This window comes from Rhinoderma darwinii, chromosome 2, assembly GCF_050947455.1.
Source record: "Rhinoderma darwinii isolate aRhiDar2 chromosome 2, aRhiDar2.hap1, whole genome shotgun sequence".
Classification (NCBI taxonomy): Eukaryota; Metazoa; Chordata; class Amphibia; order Anura; family Rhinodermatidae; genus Rhinoderma; species Rhinoderma darwinii.
Window position 1 is genome coordinate 79,338,197 of NC_134688.1, and position 22,597 is coordinate 79,360,793.

Here is a 22,597-nt window from a genome sequence, read left to right on the forward strand (position 1 = left end):
TTTTTGTCAGTACCATTACATCCACAAGGCAGTTTTGATGCAGTTTTTCAACCAAATCCAGGTTTGGATGTCCCTTGTAGACCTGGCCTATGGCTATGTTAAAACTTGCACATCTTTTAATGATATACTTGGCAGAATATTGCAGGAATCTACTCTATATTTGACCACTAACCATCTAGATCAATGCCAACCAACATTTACTCTGCATTACAAGTTATATGTCCTCCCACCTGTTCCTACCACTTTTCTCTGATGATCTGTATACTACCTGCCTATCACACAGAATTCAATTCATAGATGTCTGAAGCAACAAAGCCTTTATCAGTCTCACGCATCTTAAATGACAACCAAAAATTGATACCAAAGTTTAAATCTGGAATGGCATTATGCTGCCAGCAGCTCAGACATGCCATTCCTCATCCTAGGCTGTCATATTAATTGAACATTTCTAAACAAGAGTTGGGGTAGAACCTCTTTAAGAGTTTGTGCCCTTTTCAATGCTTTTCCCTGGGGAATTCTGCCTCAATGTAAAATCCCCCTTTTTTGTTTAAGGCAAAATGCCAGAATGTTGTTTAAATGTTATTTAAACAATATGGAAAAATCAATTAATGTTCCACTTCAGGCTGCTTTTGCAATTTTTACACTGCCGCTGAGCTTTATATATTTTACTACACCGAATAGTAATGAACCAAGCAAGCGTAACAGCATTAACATGATAAGCAACATAAAAATTGGTATTCTGGCAATATAAACCCAATAACTTAGGGTTCTTTTTAAAGCGGTAATGCAATTAATCTTGTAATTGAATGGGTCTGCTAAATGTTTTCTGGGATTTTATTAATTCTCTGTTTTTTAAAAGTCTAAATTTTATAACAAAAGCTAAAGCAAATACCTGCTTTTAGTTTCTAAGTATAATGATATATGAATGTTATATACACACCATGATAATATAACACCTTCATACACTGTATGTCACTAATATAGGGGCTCATAGCTACATTTATTCATGCACATTAGAAAAAATAGGACCATTATCATCTATGTGGCAAATATCTCTGGAGTTTTCTTAGTGCCATTTCTAAAAAATTCCGAATGAGATGATTTTCTCTTGAATTTTAATTCCTTCCCAATTTGGACACTGTGGTGGTGTCATTATTTATCCAAGGACAAACACACAACAAGGTAAACTTCAAAGTCTCTATTTTAAAGAGATTCTAACCTCTTTATGATTTTTTTATCTTTATCCTACAATTCATATTAACAGGGCTCTTCATTAGCATTCTTTTTGCTAATTTTGGTTCCATTCATACATTGGCACCTATGCATGTATTATTTGTGGTATACCCAAGGAACATCAGCATAAACTGTATTATAGGGTTAATATAGAATTATGAAGAATACAATACCGGTCCATAGGCATTTTTGGACATGTACAGCAGATGTCCTAGAGGAGGGTCCCCAGCTTGTGTCCCCTCAATGAACCAAAGTGGATTGTCGCTCATTCTCTGGCAAACTCGGCTTAGTCATATATTACATTGTCACCCATTCATTTAATACGTTTTCAGGAGCCAAGCGTGTAAAATTTAGTTGAGAAAGGCACGGGGGCAGATGTACTAATGCTGTCTAAGATCTAGACAGCTTCAACTTAGACCAGGGAGTCGGAAGATGCACCTAATTTATCACAGTGGTGAATTCTGTATGATAAATTTGGCGCATCTTGCATGACTTGTTAGACGCTCTTCTCTTCCTTAAACCATCTTTGATTTGGCTTATTTCGCAACAGAATTTTGTGCCAGATTTTAGTCACAATTTTTGCACGCTCTACCCCTTTCCGCTATTCCATGCCTTCTATTTGAGAAACTTTTTAAAAGTGTTTAGTAATGGAGCCAGAGTGGACTACAAGACTAACAGCTGATAGTGTTATGGCAAATAACTAATAGATGACTGGTTCTTAAATTAAATCATTGCAAACTTACAAGACATCTCAGGCTTCTACCAGTATAGTAGAATACAGATGCTGAAATGTCACACTTTTAGGTTATGTTCATACAGGGCGGATACGCTGTGTAAAAAAGGGAATTCTGGCCGAAAAACCGCATGAAATTGTGGTGCAGTTTTTCGGGCGGAATGTCTGCTGCGGAAAACAGCAGGTAAAAAAAAATCATATACTTACCCATAGTCTTGGCAATGCATCCCTCTTACATCCTGCAGCCCGGCCTCCTGGGATGACGTTTTATCCCATGTGACCGCTGCTGCCTGTGATTGGCTACAGCAGTCACATAAGATGAACGTCATCCCTGGAGGCCGGCTGGACACAGAAGCAGAGAGTTCTGGGTAAGTATAATCTTTTTTTTTTTTTGAATGGTATCGCAGCTTTTCCACTGCAGAAATTGCAACATCTGCTATTTGTTGCAGGTTTTACCTCCCCATTGAATTCAATGGGGAAAACCTGCAACAAAAAAAACAGCGATTCCGCAGCATAAATTGACATGCTGCGGATTAAGAAACTGCAGCGCAAAGCAATTTCTGAATGGTTTTTCGGCAGATTTTGTTCACGAAGCATGTGGATGATTTGTTGAAATCTCATCCACTATTCTGCTACTGTATTACGCTGCAGTGTTTCCGCAATGAAATGTGTTGCAGTAAATCTGTAGTATTTTCTGTACATACAAATGGGTCTGTTCACACTACCATTAGGTTCCATTCTGCCAAGTTTTCATTACCCATGATGGGCAGAATAGTGTAGTCTGCTTTGCATTAGTCAATAGGATCTGTTATAACCGTTATGGATCCTGAAATACTGTACAATGGTGCCAGTGTGAACAGAACCTGAAATAGACTCCCACATTTTTGATCCATATGTCAAGATACAGTTGATACTATGTCTTTAGCTCACAAGAGACAGAGCAAAGTAACTTTTAGATTCATCTTTTTATTTGTTAGAGTACATGAGGACAGAGGACAATATTCATAATCATACTTACAATCATCTTCTTGTCCCTATTCAGATCACATTGTAATGTATTGAAGTTCTGCAAAAGTTTGACTTCTCTTTCCTTTTTTCCTATTTGCTGCCGCAGGAGAACACACAAGCAATCATAAAGCCAGTTGGTAATTCTAGGACAAGGCGCAGAGTAAGGTATAGCTCATCATGATTATAGAGTATTTATTTGATTAAACCTATACAAATATAATAGTTATTTTATAGAAATGTGCGCTATAAGATAAGTTCTTTGCATTGTTAGTTTCTACTTCCCATTAATTAATTTCTTTCTGCTCACACAAATGCATGAATCATTTATTTTCTTGATGCAACAAGCGCTTCTCTCCCGTAATCTACAGTCTTCAATCTTAATAGCTTGACTTCTTCCTTGGAAGATTCACCATGGGAAAATGTCTTTTTTTTTGGTGTGTACTCTGGCAGCACTGAAAACTCGATGACATTCCACTTTATCTTATTTTCTCGAGAACGAGATTATTGTGCTTGTTGGAGTGCTGGGCACCCTTTGGGTGCAGAGGAAAGCACACAATTCTTTTGGAGAATCTTTAGAAATGTAGTTCTGAATTAGAATAGAAACTGATGTTCTACCTGATAAACAAGGAAAGAAAAAAAAAATCTTATTTCATCTGAAGATGCAACTGAAATCAGAGTGTTGTTGTGGGCAGGGATGTTAGTAAACTTTAATGTATTTTAGTATCTTTACCAGCAAAAAATAAATTTTGGGGTGATATGCACTTGCATGGAAAATAGTGAGGTCAGCAGTATATTGGGGAGCATTGAGACTTATGAGAAAAAATAATAATATATAAGTAAATACAAACACATAATTTCAATACTCAAAAAAGGGTGTGCGTAGAGTAAGTGAACAAGCACCTAAACACATAATAGGTCACAATGTGTACAAACCACAGATATAAAATCTCAGCACTCTGTACAGATGTAGCCAAGTTCATCAAGAGAAAGATGGCTAAATCTGTACGTGAAAACAGGGAATTAAAAAACCACTGCTGTCTTCACTCCTGGGAATCCAGTATTTCTGACATCCAGGCACACAACATTGATTGTGTAGCCACCTTAAACTTGCGCTATATATATATATATATATATATATATATATATACACTATGGCACAGGTTTAAAGCTCAGGACTGGGTGATGTACATTGTCCTTGTCTCACCAGATTTATATGTCCTTAATCCCTTCCCGCAGCTGTTTTGCACAGACAGGCAGTCCTTACCGCACAGTGCTGTACATGTGGGCTCAAAATCTGTGTCTATGCTTTTACCTGTGGGAGTCCTCTGTTACTGACAGCCATCATCCCGTGGTCACAGCCGGGATCAGGGTACTGATAACGGACATTTAACATCTTAGATGCTGTGGTCAATATAAACCATAGCACCTAAGGGTGCAGACAAAGAGAGGGGACTCCCTATGTCACCCCATTGGCAGCCCCTGTGATGCAATCACGGGGTACCGATGGGTTGCTATGGCAACCAAGGGCCTAAAAAAGGCCCTACTGCAGTACCTAGGATACTGACAGACAATAATTTATTGAAATACATAGTTATTCCAATGCTTGTTTATTTAATCAGTAAGAGAGCTCTAGTGGGGAAAAACGGGAAAGGTAATTAAGTTCAATTAAAGGACTTGTTTCATTTCGGCACCCTCTGCCAACAACTTATGTTGAGGGAGAAAGCTGCGGCAAGCCAAACATGAACGGCTATCATGTCCTATTACAGAAGCCGTACTGCTCCTAAGGAACAGTATGGCCTCCATGCAATCCCGTACAGGCTGTGTGCCCATGTGCAGATACCTTGAAGATAGAAGCGTTTCACCAATCAATTATTCACCATGAATGAAACCGTCCAGCCAAGTAATCATATTCTGGAATAAACAATATCATCATCTATAAAAAACAATGATGCATTTTATATCTCAACACAATCAGTCGAGGTTTATTTATTTGCAACACACTTTTATATCATTCCTCACTGTCACCATATGGAACTCACATATGTTTACAGTGAGGACTCCAGATACAGATTGTACATATGTGAGTTGTTTCTTTCATATTATTTCTGAACAAACTAGCTGGTAAAGTTTTTTGAGGTCATATTTTATATCCGGAATTTACCTGCAACTTTTAATGTAAATAGGCGCAGAGCTCTGAGCTTATTAAATCAGTCCCTGGGAGCGTTGATCAATTTTGACCTTTTATGCAGCAGCAAGATTCATATAGATCCTTCTAATGCCTACAGTAACACTAAGTGCAATACCTTTAAACCATTGTATCGAAATATCACGTTGGTTACTTTATTGGTGCTATCATCAAGAACATCTGAAAAGTCGTACATTGTGTACAGTGCTTGTGGCTTCTATGTACAATCCATTATTTCAGAAAACCCTTCTCCATTAATTAAGACTGTTCAGTTTTTCTATCTAATGTCATTTACAATACTTTGGCATACGTTATGCCTTAATGGATATGTACAAAGCAAATGTAAAAAAAGAAAAAAAAAACAGTCTTTTAAGTGATTTGCTGCAACTTTTAAATTGACTTTTATTTAAAAAAAATTAACTTTTTAGATACATCTTCTATGTATCCTGAATACATTAAAAAACTATTCCATCAGGTCAGCTGAACTGACGGCTTGGCTGAAAGCTGGTGCTAGATGTCTCTGGCATGCAGACTCCAGTTAATAACGATCACATCTAAGTTGATGAACAAAAGAGGGGATCGATATTAGGTGGATCCTGTGTGTCAGAGACACACAGCACCAGCTTTCAGCCAAGCCGTCAGTTCAGCTGACCTAATGGAATCGGCTTTGATGGAACAATACAGCTTCTATGTATACAGGATACATAGAAACTGTCTCTTAAAAAGTAAAAAAAAAAAGTCAATTAAAAAAATGTTGCAAATCACTTAAACATTGATTTATGAAAAAAAATTGCATCAAAGGTATATTCTTTAATGTGTCTTTTTTATTTGTTGGGTTAACAATGTGATTTTTGCAACAGGTTTCTTTTTTGATCATTGTTTACACATCTTTTTTAGGCTTATAGTTTGATAATTATAGTGAAAGAATATACGCTTTTTTTACATTTTAGCTAATTTTTTCTGGCAATAATATAGTTTTGCCCTAAAATAGACCTTTTATTTGTGATCGTCATTGTCTACTGTAAATTTTGATATATTACTTGTCTATTTTAGGGTAATTGGGTCAGGGCTTGCGTTACGACAATTATTGGCGTGGGGAATGTTTTTTTTTCAGGTGGGTAGTCTATGTGTATTTATTATTTTGTTTACTTGCACTTTATTTTACTTTTATTTTTTATTATTATGGCCTGTCCCTCAAAGGTTCAGAAAAGACCTTTGGGGGACTGTATGTTTCTTTTTTTTTTTCCTTTACACCTTGTTTTTACAATGCACAGCAGCCCCAGTTACCGGGGAAATCAGCCCTCTTATTGTGACTATTGTCACTTATAGGGCTGTGCTGGGTCTAGTTAGACCAAGCAGCTGCCTCCCACTAACGGCACCCAGCGATAATTTGACCAGTCACATGATCATCAGGACCAATAGAGGCAGCTTCACAATAATACACTGTGTTTTGCTTAGTGCAGGACCTGAGGAGGTGATGCGTTACACAGGGATTCAAAGAATACCACACATACAATCCCTGTGTCATGCACCACCCCATCAGTTTTGCCCTGACTGTTAGGGTTTGTGCACACGACAACACCAAATACGTATGAAATTACGGAGCTGTTTTCAGGAGAAAACAGCTCCTGAATTTCAGACGTTTTTACAAGTGCACGTGTTTTTCGTGGCGTCTTTTACGGATGTAATTGGAGCTGGTTTTCATTGGCGTCACTGAAAAACGGCTCCAATTACGTCCCAAGAAGTGTCCTGCACTTCTTTGACGGGGGCGTTATTTTACACTCCGTCTTTTGACAGCGACGCGATAAAATGACAGCTCGTCTGCACAGAACATCGTAAGACCCATTGCAAGCAATGGGCAGATGTTTGCCGACGTATTGGAGCCGTCTTTTCAGGCGTAATTCGAGGCATAAACCGCCTCCATTATGTCTGAAAAGAGGTCGTGTGCGCATACCCTCAATTTAAATTAAACTCAACTTTAGGTGGAGATTTCACCAATCACCAAATACACACATTTTAATGCTCTGTTCACATCTGCATTCCATTTATAACAGAAACCAGGAAATAAAAGATGGGAACAGCACACCTCCAACTTCTTTTAAAGCTTTATGGTGCACGCCAGAGCAGGGGCATGGTCCCAATTGTCCCCCAAATAGATAGTATAAAAAAAGAAGGTAGGCACCCCTCAAGCTTGATAAAGGCTTAATACAGTACAAGCCGAAACGTCGTAACAAAAACTGCTATGCAGTGCCGGTTCCACCATATGCATGTTTCAGACGGACATATTGACTTCCATCGAGTTCCGTTGTGGTGTCCGTTATTGTGCTTTCAGAATCTGCAACCTAGGCTCTGTACGAAACATTTCAGGCAGATGTGAACAGAGCTTAACTCAGTTGTGGATAATTCTTTCGATATTTGATATATCAACAGCCACAGAGCAGGAGAGAAAAAGAAGTATTAGACTTCAACCCATGTCATTTTCACTGCCTTAAATATGATATTGATTGGCAAACCATGGCAATATTTTTTAGGTCTGCCAGCAATCTAATGTCTATGGCAGATGCAGCCAATTTTTTTGTAACCTTTTTTTACATTTCTACCATCAATGTAAAGTCCACGGATCACCATAGACATTATATTGTATTTTGATTGAACCAACATTTTCTGTGGCTACTTTAAAGGGTATATACAAATTTGCAACAATTTTGTTTGCCTCTATAAAAAAAAGGAGTCTTAACCTCTTAACGCCGAAGGACAGATATATCCGTTCTCTGCAGCTGCTAGTTCGCACAGGAGGACGGATATATCCGTCCTCTAATCGTGTGGGTACTGCCAGTGTACACACGCGATCAGCGGCAGGTGTACGGCTGTTATACAGAGCCTGGCTCCTGCTGCAACTGCCAGAATCGAAGCGCGCTTCGATTCAGGCAGTTTAACCCATTAAATGCCGCTGTCAATAGCGACAGCGACATCTAATGTGTTTGACAAAGGGAGGGAGCTCCCTCTGTCACCCCGTCAGCGCCCCCGCAAAGAAATCGTGGGGCGCCGTCGGATTTCCATGGCAGCCGGGGGCCTAACAAAGGCCCCCAGGTCTGTCTTCAGCAAATGCCTGTTAGGCATAGTGGTTTTATTTAGTAAAAGTGACAAAACAAATAACACATACACATATATGGTATCCCCGCAATCGTAACAACTTGAACAATAAAATGAACACATTAATTAAACTGCCGGATGAACAGCGTCCAAAAAAAACGAAAAAAAACAACGGCAAAATTCTCTCTTTTCTCCCATTCCCCCCATAAAAAATGTAATAAAAGTTAATCTATAAGTCCTATGTACCCCAAAATAGTACTAATGAAAAGTACACCTTGGCCCACAAAAATCAAGCCCACATACAGTCACATTGATGGAAAAAATAAAAAAATTACGGCTCTTGGAATGCGGCGATGCAAAAACAAGTAATTTTTTTCTAAAAGGGTTTTTATTGTGCAAACGTAGGAAAACATATAAAACCTTTACATATTTGGTATCCCCGTAATCGTGCCGACCTGTAGAATAAAGTTAACATGTTTACACTGCATAGTAAACGGCGTAAATTTATAACGTGAAAATCAATGCTGGAATAGCTGCTTATTTTCAATTCTCTCTTAAAATAAAGCTAATAAAAGTTAATCAATATTTTATAAGCATCTAAAAAGGGTACAATTACAAAATACAACTCGCCCCGCAAAAAACAAGCCCGTATACGGCTTTGTCGACTGAATAAAAAAAAAGTTACGACTCTTGGAATGCGACCGTGAAAAAACAAAAAATAATCCTTGGTCATTAACGTGCAAAACGGCCCGGTTATTAAGGGGTTAATTATACAATATCTACTATTTGTGTTTACAGCTCCTATGCAGACCGATGTGTCTCCTTGGTTACTGAATACAAACACACCCAATGTATTTTGATCTTGCATTCATGTGTTACTTTCAATCTGCCCCCTGTTCCTTAGGCCTCATTTACACGAGCGTGTGCGCTTTGCGCACGCAAAAAGCGCGACGTTTTGCGTGTGCAAAAGGCACTTAACAGCTCCGTGTGTCATCAGCGTATGATGCGCGGCTGCGAGATTTTCGCGCAGCCGCCATCATTATGACACACCGTTTGGATGTTTGTAAACAGAAAAGCACGTGGTGCTTTTTTGTTTACATTCAGAGTTTGACAGCTGTTCGCACGGAAGTGCTTCCGTGTGACCTGCGTGATTTTCACGCACCCATTGACTTCAATGGGTGCGTGATGCGCGAACAGCGCACAAATATAGGACATGTCGTGAGTTTTTTTCAGCGGACTCACGCTGAGCAAAACTCACAGACTATCTGCATGCCCCCATAGACTTACATAGGTCCGTACGACACGCGTGAAAAGCACGCGCGTCGCACGGACGTATATCATGCTCGTGTAAACGAGACCTTACTAACATACATCCAAGTAGGGGGCAGATGGAAGACAGTATGACTGCAGGATCAGACTACACAGGGTTTGATTTTAGCCTGTAACCATAGAGACACATAGATCTGCATAGGAGCTGTAGACACATTAATGAGGGATATTTAAAACGTTTATTCAGTTTTTATTTTAGATGCATTGGAGCAATATCAAAATTGGTTGCAATAGAGGATACTGCTTATAACATACAATTTTAAATGCTTTTTGATGTACAGATGTCCCAAAAGAATATAAGAAGAATTCTTGTAAAACAAATATTTGCCTTTAATAGTTATCATATTAGTACAAACAGTACTAGACAGCTTATATAAGGATTCATATTACATTGTTGCAAATGTGTAGGAAATGTAATTTAGCTTCATAGATTTGCTGAAGGAAAATTCCATGTAACAAGCTCTCACTTGTCATCAAGAAAGGAATTATGTCAGTGACAGGGATAAACATCAGCGTCTAAATTTGTTTTTGGCTGTGCTTTCCTCTTGTCTGTATTCTTTTTTTTTTTGCCTGTGATCTTCTTATCTCACTCATTTCATCTGTGTGTCAAACCAATAAAAAACAAGTGTTTAGAATTCTTGTAACATACTTTAAATGATCTAAAAAGTAGCGACTCAAAACATATTGCTTCAACCCTTACTGAAATTTAAATTTAAGACCCTAAATCAAAAACAGCTATACAGCCACAGTAGAATTGTTAAAGGCACGCTACGTGTGTATATACATGTCTTTATGTGTATATAACGAGGTCTACCAAACCGAACAAGACTTAAACTAAAAACGGAGGGGGCAGATTAAACCTATTTTCAGATATGTGGGAGACATGAACTTTTCCCCTATGGCAATGTGACCAACAATGCATCCTGAATAACTAGTGTCTGGTACACCGTACAGATACAGACCTATTTATTCTAATTTGCATACAAAAGGCATAAAAAGATAGAGTAGAAAGAGCTGAGCAAATTGATATATATTTTTGTGGTAAAATATAACTTGTCATATATTGATCTAAACCTCTGCTCGTTCTGGGCTTAGGAGTCCAGTGGGCGGTCTCACTCAGGGATTGACAGTCTTCCCTGTATATGTGTGCATAACTGTCAATCACTGGGTAGGGCTGCTGACTGGACTCATAAGCCCAGAATTAGCAGAGGTTTTCTGAATATTTTCCCACAAAAATATATATAAATGTACTTGTCACGATGCGGGGTGTGGACCCACTGGGCCGTACCGCGTAGCGGGATGGCAGCTGGCCAAACAAGTATGGTACAGAGTCAATAGTCCAGAAAAGTTACCTGAGGCAATGTAGACAGTAGCAAGGCAGGCACGGCTGGGACCAGGCGGCAGGTAGATGTCAGGCGTGGAGTAGCAGAGCAGGCGTGGAAATGCAGCACAGCACGGCAACAGTTCAGCACGGCAGTAGATCAGGATAGTACTGGATAGCACGGGAAACAGGAACACTGGGAAGCTGGAAGACACTTAGGAGACCATTTGCAAGACAGACTTTGGGAAACAACAACAACGCTCAGGCAAGGATCAGAAGGGTGGAGGCCTTCTTATAGTCCAGGAAATTATGTGAGTTGATAATGATTTCATGCGCAGGCTGGCCCTTTAAGAGCGGGCACCCTCTGGGAGACAGTCTCGATACCTGGAAGTGAATGCCGGCGCCTCACAGAGGGACAACGCAGCACAGCAGCAGGATGTCCATGGCCACGGTCATCGAGGGGTAAGTTAGAACGATGGACTGCGGCCATAGACGTTACAGTACTTAGCTCTTCCTGCTAAGAGACTGGTCACATGATCGCCGGGATGCTGTTAGCGGGAGGCTGCTGCTGGTTCTAACTAGACCTAGCACAGCCCAATTAGTGACAATAGTCACTATAAGAGGGGTGATTTTCGCAGTAACTGTGAGGGACAAGCCATAATAATAAAAAAATAATAGTAAAATAAAGCCAAAAAAAATACACATAAAATACACACCCAAAAAAAACATCCACCCCGCCAATCATTGCTGTAACGCAAGCCCTGACCTAATTACCCTACAATAGACATAGAATATATTAAAATAAATGGTAGACAATGACGATCACAAATTTTAGGGTAAAACTATATTATTGCCAGAAAAAAATTCGCTGAAAAGTGAAAAAGCATATTTTTTTACTATTATTTTTAAACTTTAAGCCTAGAAATTCTAAAATAGCAAAAAGGATGTGTATAAAAACAATAATAAAAAAGAAACCTGCATTGTCTACAAAAAAACATTGCAAAAATCACGTTGCTAGCCCAACAAATAAAAAATGTATAGCTGTTTAAGTAACGCGTGCTAAAAATGTCTAAACGGTGTCTGGTCCTGAAGGCTCAAAATAGCCCAGTGCTAAACCGGTTAAAACGTAACTCTTATTCAAAGTATAGGTTGACAGGATCTTGTCTCAAGAAGAAAACCCTTGTCCATGTGCCTTATAAGGGCACAGGGACATCAAAAGGGGACCCACTCAGAATCTCTCTCTATGAAGCTAAAAAAGTGCGGCTCTTGCTCAGTAGTTCATTTAAAAAGCAATTCAAGTCTAATATTAAAATTCTCTGACGTAATTTTGACAATAAATTACAATATTTTTAAACATTTATTTTAGTTTGGTAAATATAATTTTTGAAGACTGAATTGCTTTAAAAACAAAACAAAACTTTATCTTAACCAAAACTGTCACTTCCTTCACTGATATATATAGAGAATAAGGGACCCCTTAGCAAACATGCAAATTTGGCACGTTTTCAGGTTCTGCTTAAAACCATAACAGTCCTAAACCACAAGGACAGGGAGTCCTAGTGCCCCTATATAATTTTTATGATTCAAGTACATTTTTCACTTTCTTGTTTGCTAACCATGCAGCACCTGTTCAGGTTCTCACCAATTATTAAGGTGGGGATAAGACAAACCTGAAATGGGCCTTCTCTCTGCAGAGGCCCCATAGCAGTCGCATGAGCTACCTCTTTGGTACATACACCCTTGACCTCCCTTTACTCTCTGCATTTTAGCTATACAAAGTCCATTACTCATTTGGTGGAGGTAATGGGCACAGAAGAGAATGTGTAATCTCTGGTCCTCTCTGAGGAAAGCAAATTTTATTTATAAAACTTCTTTACTATTAAATTGAAGAATCTTTATTGCACCATTTATGTCAATTTGAATTTTGACTGTACTGAAATTGCTCTTTAACAAGTACTTTTTACTTTCTACACCCACACCTTTACTCATTTCTTTGAGAAAGTGCACTTAAGTCACCCAATATTTTCCTAAAGACCAATCTGTTGTATTTGGAATAAAACCAAGTTAATTTAGAAGTAACTTAGTCATTCCCTGCAATCACAAAGCTAACATTTTCAGAATAAGAATGTAGGTGCACCAAAAAGATACTTTTAGAATGAATTGAGAAATTGCTTAAAAACTTAACAACACATAAAGAGTTTTCTCATTGTGAGAGGAAGTAATCGCATCAAGTTGATCGCTCGGGCACAGTAGCAGATCAAGAGCGGGCAATGATGGTAACATACAGCTGCAGCCCTGCTTGAAAGACGGAGATCAAAAAAGGATCTGATCTCCGCTATGTAACCCCGCAGCCTAGTTTTGGCCTTAAGGCTCAGAGCCCATTTTTCAAATCTGACATGTTTCACTTTATGTGGTAATATTTTCAGAATGCTTTTACCTATGCAAGCGTTTCTGAGGTTGTTTTCTTGTGACACATTGGGCTTTATATTAGTGGTAAAATTTGGTCGATACATTTAGTGTTTAACTGTGAAAAATAGCAAAATTTAGAGAAAATTTAGAAAAATTAGCACTTTTTTAAATTTAAGTGTATCTGCTAGTGAGGCAGAGAGTTATACCACACAAAATAGTTACTAATTAAGATTTCCCATATGTCTACTTTATGTTTGCATCGCTTTTTGAACATTATTTTATTTTTCTAGGACGTTACAAGGCTTAGAATATAAACACCAATTTCTCATATTTTCAAGAAAATTTCAAAAGCCTTTTTTTTAGCTACCAGTTCAGTTCTGAAGTGGCTTTGAGGGGCATATGCATTATAAACCCCCATAAAACACCCCATTTTAAAAACTAGACCCTCAAAGTATTCAAAACAGCATTTAAAAAGTTTCTGAACGCTTTATTTGTAAATTAAATTTTTCAATCATACTATTCTGATTTATACAATATTCATGGCCAATATGCTGATATGGATCCTTGTGCCCTTTTGGAGAAAATTGATAGCTACATCACAGAAACACCTCTTCTACCTGTAGATCAAGATTCTAGAGATATTTTGGATGAGGAGTTTAGCGAGCCTGAGGTTGGAGTCGCCATCGAATCAACCCCTGCTGGAAAGAGTCCTGTGCCTGATGGCTTTATGCCAGCTATTTATAAGTTACTTCAGGAGCCTCTCACCCTGTTTCTCACAAAAGTCTTTAAAGAGGCTCTGTCACCACATTATAAGTGCCCTGTCTCCTACATAAGGAGATCGGCGCTGTAATGTAGGTGACAGTAATGCTTTTTATTTAGAAAAACGATCTAATTTCACCACATTAGGAGCGATTTTAGCTTTATGCTAATTAGCTTCTTAATGCCCAAGTGGGCGTGTTTTTACTTTAGACCAACTTGACGTTGTACAGAGGAGTGTATGACACTGACCAATCAGCGTCATGCACTTCTCCCCATTCATTTAGACAGCTCATAGTGACACTGGGTTGTTCATGATGTGCTGTCTTATACTGACACATTAACGTTACTGAAGTGTTTAGACCGTGACTAGACATTCCTTCCGGACAGGACGGGATTTCTATTCACAATCTCTGCACTTCGTTAACGTTTGTTTGGTACTTACAGCAGAGCAAAGCGTAATCTCGCTGTAACCTGTCATTTACAGCGAGATATCACGAGATTAGGCTTGCTCTGCTTTAAGTACCTAATTATCCTAATTCGTGCTATGGGATTTGTATAAAGGGAAGAGACTTTGTCCAGGAATCTCGGGCCCAGCCCAATCTATTTAAGAGTCGCCATCAGAAAACCCCAGTGTACTCGGTCTAAGGCTTTCTCTGCATCAACTGACAGGAGACATAAAGGAGTATCCTGTATTTGATATTAAAAGTAAAGCTTTATTGATGTTATCACGTGCGTCTCGACCCCGTACAAACCCAACCTGATCGTTATTAAGTATGGAGGGTTAATTAGGATAATCTGTCAACTCCCACACCAGTTCGCAATGGCACTAGGCAGGGATGTCCCTTGTCCCCCCTATTATATGTCTTAGTTATGGAACACCTTGCTGTTGCCCTGAGACAGAATCCAAACATACACGGCATACAAATTGGCTTGACCCATTATAAATCCTCCCTTTACGCAGATGACCTTCTCTTATATGTCTCCCAACCACATGTATCTCTCCCGAACATTAGACAGGAATTTGCTAGGTTTGGTAACCTCAGCAAATTTAAAGTTAATTATTCAAAAACAGTGGCCCTTAACATCTCATTACCACAAGTGGAGGTGCAGAGGATCATTTCTAATTTTCCCTCTAGGTGGCAGAGTCATGCTCTTAAATATTTGGGGGTGCATATCCCATCTGACATGTCTAAGCTGTTTACTCTGAATTACTTGCCTCTTCTAGATCGCACACTTAAAGATCTAGAGTCTTATGATAAGAAAATGCTTTCTTGGTTTGGTAGGATGAGCGCCCTCAAAATGGATGTTCTCCCGAGGTTCCCATATGTCTTTCAAGCAATTCCCATCATTCCCCCATCAGCTTTTTTCTCAAAGCTCAAAAGATCAATCACTCGGTTTGTATGGGGTAATTCTAGACCAAGAATTAGTCTTCATACTTTAGTTAGACCCATATCGAGCGGAGGTGCAGGTCTGCCTGATTTTAAATTATATCACACTGCATCGCTCTTGATTCACCTCTTGGATTGGCACTATTCTGACACTGCCAAATAATGGGTTTCAATAGAACAGGCATTTACGACTCTCCCGTTAAAATACTTACTGTGGTTGCACCATTCACACAGACCGCGAGTTGAACCTTGGGCAGTGCTGTTGAGATGAGCTCTCAAAATATGGGACTCTTTGCTCCTCCAAAAATGTTGTCCCGTTATAATAGTCCTATCACACCGTTCTTCTATAACCCCGCTTTTTCAGCTGGATATAATAGAGATACCTTTTTTCTATGGGGAAAAATAGATGACATAAGATGGCACCATATTGCTTCTGACACAAATTTCCTGACACTTGAGCATTTGAAGTCCCAAACCCCTTGATAAATTTGGTTCCTTGGGGGAGCAGTGCTCCTTTGGATGTGCACCCACAAAGTTCGAGGGGTTCTTTTTACAGAATGCCTACCCGGCTCATACAATCTCGATCCTATATAGCCTTCTGATACAGGGCCTTCTGATACAGGATGCAAGTAGAGAAAGTCTGGGTTATGCACAAGCTTGGGAAAATAATTTAGGCATTACTATTTCATCCCTTGAATGGCAGAAAGCTTTTATTTTTTCACACAAACTTTACATAGCGTGTGCAGCGCAGGAAAATAACTACAAAATTCTCACGAGATGGTACAGCTACCCTACATGCTTGCATAATATGTACCCCTCTGTTTCGGAGATGTGTTGGCGCAGTGGAACTGCTAGAGGCACTATGTCACACATTTGATGGGATTGCTGTAAACTTACGCCCTTCTGGGATAAAATATTTCAGACGTATCAATTAATTAGTGGAGAGCCTCTAACTGGTTCTCCTCAGATCGCTTTGCTTTAAATTCTGCCTAGGTCCATTGGTTTTAAGAAGGAAAATATTCTAATATTCTGCCTTACAGCAGCCAGAACAGTAATACCTCGCCACTGGAGATCTTCTGTAGTCCCCACTATGGCTGAGTGGCAATCAGAAATGGATCACCTGCATAGGAGGGAGGAGTTGTCAGCGGAGCGATTGGGAAATAATGCCAGATTTTTAGCTACTTGGCAAGATTGGTTGCTATTTAAGAGTTCTAACGACTTTCAGTCCCTTTTCATTTGAGCTCCACAGAGGTGTATTACAGGATCAGTGTAGAGATCACTTTTTAGTCCCTCCTCCCTTTCCCATCTTCTCCCCTCCCCTTTTTTTTATTATCTCTTCTCTTCCCTATTTTCTAGCCTTTCTTGTTTGGGCTTTTTTTCTGCTTTAGTTCTCTATCATTTTCTATATACGTTTTTAAGTTGGTCGCTCTTAATACAATTGTATTATTGTCAGTGGTTGGTATATCGATATGTACAACTAATGTGATTGTTACAAAATATGTTGGAATACTTTCAGATTCCTGCTCAAAATTATATAATGTGATGTATTCCCAGAGGCTACTATATGTCTAAATATTGTGATTGGGACCTGCGTGTCCTATGTTCCTAATTTTCTTAGGACTTATATGTATCTATTGTATTATTTGTCTTGTTATTTTATTTTTAGAAATTAATAAACATTGATTCAACATAAAATATACCAGGGACTCATCAATAGAAATACACTTTTCAGGGGTGTATGCTTGGCAAACCGGTCACTGAAATGGTCTAATAGGGGTCTCAGTTTATACAAACGGTCAAAACTGGGGTCATCTCGGGGTGGGCACTGCTCATTATCGGCATATTGTAAGAAGCGAAGTATTGCCTCATAACGCATCCTGGACATGTCTATGCTCCAGTAGGCCCAAATGGATGGCTTTTTCAGAAGCCCCATGTTCAAGACCAGTCCCTAGATCTTGCCCAACTCTGCTGCGTCTACAGGAGTCCACCTGTGGGATTGAGCATATAATGATGTGGTCATATACTTTTGGGCATATCAATTTGTCGGGGACACCATAAGCCCTATAAATTCATCTGTGAAAAAGAACTTGAAAAAGTCCATCTCACTGAGTCCTGCCATATTAAATTTTATCCCTGGGCTGCGCATGTACCCAGGAATTTGGGTCTCGTAATTGTCTGGTGTGGGGATCCAAATGGGGTCACTTCGCTCAGGGGTTTCAACTGTTGCAGGGTCACTTCTCTCAGGGATTTCAAATGTGGTGGTGGTTCTGGGGCGTCTCCTAGGGGGTCCCTCCTCGTCATCACTGGATGAGGAGGTTGACAAATAAAAGAGAGTGTCGCCATCCGACGAGTCTGTGTCAGAGGCAAGAAATGCGTAGGCCTCCTTGGCAGTAGATGACCTTTGGGACATCTTTATTATTTATGTGCTTAGACACATGTAAATTGTGTGCTTAGACACGTGTATTGTGTATACAGCAAAAAAAAAAAAAACTTGACAAGAACAAAATATAAGTATACTTCCCTAACTAGAAGCAATAGGCTGCTACCTAAAACTGTTTTCAGTTCTTTTGTATAGAACGAGGAGACTTGCCTGGCACTAAACCTAACTAGGGCGAGGGTTCCTAACACTAAGCCTAACTAGATTTTATGTGAAATTCCCTGACACTAAACCTAACTACGGCAATGATTCCCTGACACTAAACCTAACTAGATTATTCCGAACTTCCCTAACGCTAAACCGAACTACGGTGATGAATCCCTAATACTAAACCTAACTACGGTGACAGCTTCCTGACACTAAATTTTCTGATGCTATACCTAGATTTTATGTGAACTTCCCTGACGCTAAACCTAACTACAGTGATGGATCCCTAATGCTAAACCTAACTACGGTGACGGATTCCTGACGCTAAACCTAACTACGGCGACTGATTCCTAACGCTAAATTCCCTGACACTATACAGATGTAGCTGTCTTTACCTTGACTTTTAACGCATTAAATAAACAATGGCTAGATCTCTTATCTTGACTTTTTCAATGACTTTTCAATAGCTTTTGTTGTGTGATATCACGCTGTAGCAAGTTATCAGAATCAAGTTAAAGATGGCTACATCTGTACCTAACTATGGTTTTTGATGGTTGCCTGACACTAACTAACCCTAATACTAAACTAACTAAACTGACTATTTTTTTAAATTGTTTTTATTATATTTTATAAAGAAAAAAAAATAATAATAATCCCCAGGGACAAAGAAATGTGGCCCAAAAGACTCAAAAGATAGAGATCACTGGCCAAAAACTTGGTTGACAAAGGGAACACAAGAACAGGGGTAGGAAGTGGATGGAAGGTGGGAAAAGCAAAAAAAAAAAAAAAATTAATATATGTGTCTTTTTTTCTCTTTCTTGCATTGTGTCTTGCCACAACTGCTCTCAACGAGTCTCAAACGCCAACAGTGAGCGGGTGCGGCAGGATCTGAGGTCAGAGCACGAAATGATGTATGTGATCGCCACAATTGGTTTGTTGTCACTGACTAACCAATAGCAGCCATCGCAGAGGCGGGACCACCACGATTGGTCCCTGCACATTGAGCTGTGATAGCCTGCTGTCGGAAACAGCAGGCATCACAGCTCGAGGAAACGCCTTGGGAAAATGTCGGTGCATTTTCCCCATGACGTACTACTACGTCACTGAGCACGAACGATGCGATCAGCACGACGGAATAGTACGTCAAGGAATCGGAAGGGGTTAAAGAAGCACTCCAGCAAAGAAAATTTTGCCTATGACACAGCTACACATAATGAAAGGTAAACAAACCAAAATTGCAGCATGGATCAAAGAAACCCTGGACATGAAATACCAAAATAAATATATATAGTATATGCGGGCTGATCCTGGGGTACAATCCAAATAGCATCATGAATGCATAATCTAAAACTATAAAGAAAAAATGCCATGAAAACAAAAAATTTACGAAAAGTAGAAAAAATCTTTATTGAGTTACATAATAAAAATAAAATGCATGGGATAAAAAATCCACAACCAACAGGATAAAAAAAGGATGATGCGCTGTGTAGCTCCAATGTATGGGCAGATAATGAAATATTTCACAGGAAAATCTCCACATAAGTGTATATAGACCAATGCAGTGAATAAGTATAAATACAACAAGTGTTAAATGATTACAAAAAATATGCAGTAATGGCTAATGACATATACCATGTCAACACAAACACAGAAACAACATTGGTAGCAAAAAGTGATAGTAGTACTAGTCACTATCAAAGATAACACATACCCATCATAAGTGCTGGAGACCATACACAGCGGACGTCCACCCCAACGCGCGTTTCGGCACTAATCCCTTTGTCTGGGGGTGGCGCTGAATACTGCACACACCATATTTAAATGGACGCCGACCAATCAGAGAGGACAGATATCCAGGTGAAGAGTACCACTTAGTGAGACTAAAAATACTTACTGCTCATCTATAAGTCGCGTCATGCTGGTAGACAGGAAGAGCGGCCTCCGGAAACGACGACCATGAGGGGACGGGGCCAGAAACGTGTGAGCGCGTCAGCTGACACGGTCACGTGAGTCCAGAGCCCGGCACGTCATGGGCGACGGAGCGGAGGCCGGTCATCAGCCACTAATAAAGAAGCGACACAGTAAGTAAACAGTGTGGGACAAGGTAAAAGTTAAAAGATATATACTCAACCCATCGCTAAACCAGGGAGCCATATCAAAAATGGCGATGGTTTGAATATACATCTTTTATCTTTGATAGTGACTACTATGGGTATGTTCACACGCAGTGTTTTCAGACGTAATTCGGGCGTTTTACGTCTCGAATTACGCCTGAAAAAACGCCCCTAATACACCTACAAACATCTGCCCATTGCTTTCAGTGGGTTTTACGGTGTTCTGTTCCCACAAGCATTAATTTTACACGTCACTGTCAAAATACGGCGCGTAAATAGACGCCCGCGAAAAAGAAGTGCCTGTCACTTCTTGGGACGTTTTTGGAGGCATTTTTCGTTGACTCCATTGAAAAACAGCTCCGATAACGGCCGTAAAATACGCCGCAAAAAACGCGAGTTGCTACAAAAAGTCTGAAAATCAGGAGCTGTTTTCGCCTGAAAACAGCTCAGTATTTTCAGACGTTTTTGGTCCCAGTGATAGGGTATGTTCAGACGCAGTGTGTGAACATATCCTATCACTTTTTGCTACCAATGTTGTTTCTGTGTTTGTGTTGACCTGGCATATGTCATTAGCCATTACTGCATATTTTTTTGTACACATTTAATACTTGTTGTATTTATACTTATTCACTGCATTGGTCTATATACACTTATGTGGAGGTTTTCCTGTGACATATTTCATTATCTGGCCATACATTGGAGCTACACAGCGCATTCTCCTTTTTTATCCTGTTGGTTGTGTATTTTTTATCCCATGCATTTTGTTTTTATTATGTAAAGATTTTTTTCTACTTTTCATGCATTTTTTGTTTTCATGGCATCTTTTCTTTATAGGTTCACATAATGAAAGGGTTCAAAATACCTAGATGCAACTGAACTGGGAAGAAATAAATGATACTGCTAGAAAATTGTTGGCGAGTTAGCATTATATCTTAGCTGGACTGCTTCTTTAACCCTTTGTATGCTGATCAATGTTGATGGCAGCACACAAGGGAAAATATAGAGGGCTGTCTGGTTATATTTCCTTTTGTGAGGGCATACCATATGCTAGTACACAGGCTACATGTACTGACATGTAGATATAACAATGACAGTTCCATAACATAATATTGTAGTAGTTGTTTTCTTCAGCCATAGCACCGATCTAGTATTGTACATGAAGAGCCGATGGAATGCTCTGGGCAACTGTGATGAATTTGATGTCTACAGAGCCTTGTATGTGCATTCCTTGTATGTGGAAATAAATGCATAAATTGATACCTGGGTGTTACATTTTCCTTGTCATGAGAAATAGTAACTCCCAGTTGTCAAATAATTAATTTCCAGGAAGAATATCAGAGGAACAACATAATGCAGAATTCTTAGAAAAGATGGGCCAGACTTGCTATTTTATGTGGAATGCAAGTAAGTAAATGTCAGAGAATCTGACAGGTCCTCTTTAACTAGAAAAAGATTATATTAAGAAAGAAACATTTTGCAAGGGAAAAATGTATAAGTCACTTACATTCCGTGTGCACGATCCCTTTCATCAATTCTTACAATCACCAGCTTTATAAAGCCTTAATCCTTATTAATTTCTATCAAATAATGCATCTGCAGTCACCTGTCGAACAGATCTGTGGCATCACAGCTGGATGTGTCTCGCTGCAATAAATATAGCAATTAAGCTTTATACAAAGTTCTCCATAACCCATGGACACCAGAGACTATAGACATGAGAAAATACAAAAACTCTGGGATGCAGATCAGGGGTATATGACAATAAAATGCTGAAACATGCATCATCCCGATAACAGAAAAGGACAGATTAACCGAAACATAAATTCAATGCAACTCCCCTATTGTAATAAATCAAAGAAAAGTAGAAAGCAATTAGCAAAGCATTGTCAGTAAAACCAAGTAAGGAAATTGTGTGGAAAAACTGAATAGAGAGGGAAAAAAACGACACATCAAACGTGAGCCTGAAAGTCGATATAACTCTTCAAGTTCCACTATAATAAAATCAAAGAATAAGCTTCCTGCTGACTGGTTGGTTATGAAGTTTTCAGTAGAACATTCACCCAGTCTATGCAGAGCAAGTCACGCTTCTTATTATACAGGCTGCTGCTAAGTACATGAAAATTACTGGTATATGAGTGTGGAACATAGTATAAATTTTCTATTTTATAATAATTATAATTTATTTATGAAGGTGTCCTTATTTATATGGAGCTGATTCCTTGGTACCTCCACAATTAAAGGCTTAACAGAAGTCTCATTGCTTAGATTTGGTAAAATCAATTAGGTTTAACATTGGTAGCGGATGAGGGTGATGTGTATTTTGAAGTATCAGTAGAGATTACAGTATCAAACTGTGTTTAGTCTAAGGGTATGTTCACACGTAGTCAACAAAAACGTCTGAAAATCCAGAGCTGTTTTCAAGGGAAAACAGACCCTGCTTT

The 22,597-nt window shown here is 39.2% G+C and overlaps 1 long non-coding RNA gene across 1 annotated transcript in view; it reads right to left on the minus strand.

The window, feature by feature from the left end:
- Positions 1-3,027: 3,027 nt before the first annotated feature.
- The window catches only part of LOC142740655 (uncharacterized), an 86,400-nt gene continuing 66,830 nt past the window's right edge, over positions 3,028-22,597 (minus strand). Inside the window, exons 2-3 of the long non-coding RNA XR_012880844.1 lie at positions 4,815-4,885; positions 3,028-3,589 (exon numbers count right to left, since the gene is read on the minus strand). This is a non-coding gene — a long non-coding RNA (uncharacterized LOC142740655). The remainder of the gene's footprint in view (positions 3,590-4,814; positions 4,886-22,597) is intronic.